General features: G+C 33.2%; 1 pseudogene; it reads left to right on the plus strand.

Annotated features, from left to right (window-relative positions):
- The first annotated feature begins 2,743 nt into the window (after positions 1-2,743).
- On the plus strand, positions 2,744-4,604 carry LOC145064932 (scarecrow-like protein 32 pseudogene; annotated as a pseudogene).
- Positions 4,605-5,387: the final 783 nt, after the last annotated feature.

Consider the following 5,387-nt stretch of genomic DNA (forward strand, 5'->3'; position numbering starts at 1 on the left):
AGGAAATCGGCGAAATGGTGAAGGAAATTGGAAGCAAACAGAAAGGAAAATGAAGAAGGGAGGGTTTCTGCGTGCGTTTTTTTTTTATCTGCGACAGGAAATAGCGGCGACACCAGACCCTTTACCGGCGACAATTAGTAATAGCGGCGACAAACTGGAGGGAAGGGTACCGCGTCATTTTTAGTGAACTATTAGCGGCGACTTTTTTAAACCTTTAGCGGCGACATCTGTGTCGCCGATATTAGGTTAGACAGGATAAGACACCCCACCCATTGGATTGGATATCTCATCGAACGGTTGAGATGCAACAGAGGGGGAAAGTGTGGATTCGGGTGACAACCCTTTAGCGGTGACACTATTACCGGCGACACGGGGCTTTACCGGCGACTTTATCTAAAGTCGCCGGTAAAGCCTCTTGTCGCCGGTAATAGTGTCGCCGCTAAAGAGTATATGTCTTGTAGTGTCTCACGGTCTCACAAAATATAGGTGGTCTCAAATAAACCTAACCCTATATATATATATATATATATATATATATATATATATATATATATATATATATATATATATATATATATATCTTTACTATCTTATAAAAGAAATCTCACTATTTCTAAAAATAGATTCAATATAATAATATTATTTTTTTAAGACGTTGAAATCATTAAGCTAATAGTACAAGTAGTCATCAATAAGATAATTTTAAATTTTAACCTGTGTTTTGAATTCTTATATTTCTCAACAAATTCTATCTCCTTCCCTGAATTTCGGATAATTCAAAATTTGAAACCATCAGAAAATACATGTTGATTCAAATAACCCTCCTGCAGATGGCTCTTTCTTAACAGGTTTTTATTTTAATCCTTACTTGTAATTGATTTCATCATATTTAACTTTTTGTATTTTTATCTTATAAATATATTGGGTGAAGGCTTTATTATATCAGGTTTGTTCCTAAAAAGATTTTTACTATGTTTTTTTAATGTGTTGGCTTTGCAGGTTCAAAGAACTCAACCAAGAGGCAAGTTAGAGCATTATATTATCATTAGTTTGTATATTTTGGCATCTTACTTTTGCAATAAAGAACAGTTAAACACAAGATTTGACATGATTAAGGTAGTTTGTATATTTTTCATCTTGTTTAGTCTAAAAATGAAACCTTTTTCATCATTGGTCCTTATAATATCAAGTTTCATCATATGGACTTCCTGATTACGGTGATTATTGTCCTTATTATAAGGTTCTATATAGATTTTGTTCAATATTTTAAGGTTTCGAGAACCTAAATCAATATGAATCCCTGAATTACATATCATCGTTGAAAATGTATTAATTTGTGACCAAACTTAGTTTAAAATCACAATGAACAAGTTGACACCTGAGTATTTTGACCTTCTCAAAGGCCTATTTATCGACTTTTGAATCATAACACCTGATATTCTAAAGGTTTTTTTTTATAAACTATTATTTATATATTTTAGCATTTTACTTAGTAGGACATTAAATTAATAAAGGAATTAAGGAAAACGAAAAAAAGAGGACGATAAACAGTATAAGTGGTTTGTGTATGTATAAATGGAAGTAATAACCATTTAGGGAGTGTTTGGCAAAAAAGCTTATTGCTTATTAGTTTATTAGCTTATAAGTTAATAAGTAAGTGTAGGGTAACTTATGAAAAATTGACGTATTAGAGGTTCCCCACCGGAATAAGTTATTTTAATCCAAACACTTTTTTAACTTATAGTGATGTGGACCTAATAAGTTGTTTTAAAACAGCTTAGCCAAACACCCCTTAATATGGTATGGTAATGCTCTTGAAAAATAGATGTCATTTAATATTCATTTCTCGAAGTGAACGCAAAATGGTTTAACTCTAAAGAGATCAAATTATTCGTCGTCCGCCGCTTTGCGCTGGTAGACGGCTAGTGTATATATATATATATATATATATATATATATATATATATATATATATATATATATATATATATATATATATATATATATATATATATATACCTTTTTGAGTTCAATAGATACAAAAATTAAATTAATTTCCTTCCCCATCCATCACGGAGCATCTATATTCTATTGTCGATACAATTCCTTTCGTCTTATTACAAGATCCTGACACATAATTTAGATACAGTTTATATATGATTATAATTTTTTAAATCTTATATATGTACACATCAAATTAGGAATAATTTATCAATGTGAATTAACTATTAACCATATCATTTCAGGTAGAGTAGTCCCTCGAGAATCTTTAGGCGTTGCGTCTTAATTTGTATTTTGGTCTTTGTGCCATCTCTTTCGTACAGATGTGTTAAATAACTATTGAAAAACTGTGAAGTATAGAAAATGTATTTTCATACATGTGGACGCAAATATTGGTGATAAACCAAAACTGATATATGATAGTATATAATCGGAAATCTTAAACTGTTAAACAAAAAATATGATACTTTTTGTATGGATTGCCTAAAATTTATACAATATCTCTTTCAACAGCAAATAAACACAATTATTAGCAGTTATATCTAAAATTGTTTTTCTATCTATTATTAATTGTTGTTGATTTCATTCTATTGTTATTAAAATATATTCAAGACGCATGCAGTTTAATCATATTTGTGGAGTTTCTATATAACGTTTTGTCTATTTTCATACGTGCAAATAATTTTGTAATCATCCGGCTATCACCCAGCATATACGTGTATATATAGCCTTCTCTTCACTTGTATGTTCCATGATTGGAGTACTAAAAGATCTCTTTCTTCTTAAGGTTTGAACTTCTTCTTCCCAACAAATATTCAAATCCTTAATTCTACCATATCCATGGACCTTTGAAGCATAACAATTATCTGATTTGAAATATATATGTATTGTTCTCAATCTGTTTCCGAAATCGTCATGAAAGCTGAACTTCGATCAAACCCCAATTCAATTTCCTTATCGAATCCAACCCTTTTTAACTCGCACCAAAACCCACTCTCAGGTGCTCTAAAAGGCTGCCTAGGCAATCTAGATGGAGCCTGTATCGAAAAGCTTCTCTTACACTGTGCAAACGCTCTTGAAAACAGCGACATCAATTCTGCTCAACAAGTCATGTGGGTCCTCAACAACGTTGTTTCATCCTCTGGAGACCCTAACCAAAGGCTTGCATCATGGTTCTTAAGGGCACTCATCTCTAGGGCTTCTAGGGTTTGCCCTACACCGATGAATTTCAATGGTGGAAGGAGTGCCTTTCAGAGGAGGCTAATGAGTGTGACTGAGTTGGCAGGGTATGTTGATCTCATCCCTTGGCACAGGTTTGGATTTTGTGCATCAAATAGTGCCATTTTTAAGGCTATCCAAGGTTGTCCTAATGTTCATATTTTGGACTTTAGTATTACTCATTGTATGCAATGGCCAACCCTAATTGATGCATTAGCTAAGAGGCCTGAAGGGCCTCCTAGCTTACGCATATCAGTCCCTTCATGGAGGCCACTAGTGCCCCCATTTCTTAATGTACTAACCGAAGAAGTAGGTATACGTTTAACAAATTTTGCCAACTTTAGAAACGTTCCATTTGAATTCAACGTGATCGATGTTTCACCTTCCATAGAAGAATCTTCTTTGAACTTTAACTATGAATTTCTTTTAACCCAAGAAAATCTTGTACAAAATGATGAGGCGTTAGTGATTAATTGCCAAAATTGGCTACGCTATATGCCCGATATAGCTTCTTCAAAAGATTCATTCCTTGAGATAGTGAAAACATTGAACCCTCGTATCATAACAATCGTAGATGAAGACTCCGATCTAGGATCATCAAGTTTAGCATCAAGAATTACCACATGCTTTAATTTCTTGTGGATCCCATTTGATGCATTGGAAACTTTCTTGCCAAAAGATAGTTTCCAAAGAATGGAGTATGAAGCCGATATTGGCCATAAAATCGAAAATATTATTGGCTTTGAAGGTAGACAAAGGATAGAAAGACTTGAATCAGGAGCCAAATTTTCACAAAGAATGCGGAATTTAGGGTTTTTCAGTGTACCATTTGGTGAAGATTCGATTAATGAAGTGAAATTCTTGCTAGATGAACATGCTAGTGGTTGGGGAATGAAGACCGAAGAAGACATGATTGTGCTCACATGGAAGGGTCATAACTCAGTCTATGCCACTGCATGGTTCCCTTATAAGTTTGATAATTAATTAAGGGATCATGCAGATGCAAAAATCAACATTAGATCCCATAAAAACCCCGCATTAATTTAAACATCGAATGGTGTTCTTGAATTAAGAAGTCAACAGTGGAACTCGAGGGGTGATGGTGAAATGTACAGAGGTAGCTTCGTTAATCCTATAGGGAGATAGGGTGGAGAAGAAAGTGACAAAGCTGGTGTCTTTTTTTTAATAAAAAGAAAGCTTCAAGGCTTAAAAATGAGTAGAAGCACATCGAAATTATTCGTTGTTTTCTCATGTTTGTAATTTTTTGCTTAAAGAAGTTTGGAGTCAAGTATATTTTGACATGCTTTACGACTTGTTTCTCTTAATTAATATACTCCTTTATTTTAATATTTTTGTCTTTAATTCGAAATAATTTGTACACAACAATTTTTATCCGTACACAACATTTTATGTTTAATATCCTTCTACAATACAACATTTTAAAAAACAAATTTATATGGATAGATTTTCTTGTGTATACATCAGCTCTATTGCTGTCTTAATATTCTTAACGACTAAGATTCAGTTTTCATAGTTGCTTTCATAGCATTGGCAGATATAGGGTCGGGCGGTGTGGGTAGCTTGAGCCTTTCATGGAAGTTTTACATGATGCCTAAAGCTGCATACAATAAAAATTACAGAGGTAAAAAGGAACAATTGTAGAGAGTAAGAAATAGGAAAAGCCTAAAAATGAAATTAGTAAAAAGAGACATTAGCTGCGAAAAAAAAAAGCGCCGCTAAAGATTGCATTAGTCGCTAGTAAAATTAATAGTGGCAACATGTCGGCTGCCATTTTGCTATCGTTCAAGACGTCGTCGTAAAAAATATTTTTCGCCGCTAATACTCTTGTCCCGAGTAAAATCCTTTGTCGCCGGTAATACTCCTGTCATCACCATCACCGGTAATTGTACATATTATCGGTAATATTTCTTTTCATTCTTTTTAACTTTTTTTCAATTCAACACTTTTCGGGTGCAAAAAAATAAAAATAAACTAATAGTAACGACATGAAATGCAGAAAAAAATTACATAACGGCATCCAATTAGGTACCAACGTGTTGTAATTAAATACAAATATCAATATAATTAAACAAAAGTGTTTATGTCACAACAAGTCTTATGTTCAAAACACAAAGTAATTATCTGAACAATCAACTTCGCTCCCCTCG

The sequence above is a fragment of the Lactuca serriola genome, chromosome 7 (assembly GCF_051521515.1).
Source record: "Lactuca serriola cultivar US96UC23 chromosome 7, Lser_US96UC23_V15, whole genome shotgun sequence".
NCBI classification, from domain to species: Eukaryota; Viridiplantae; Streptophyta; class Magnoliopsida; order Asterales; family Asteraceae; genus Lactuca; species Lactuca serriola.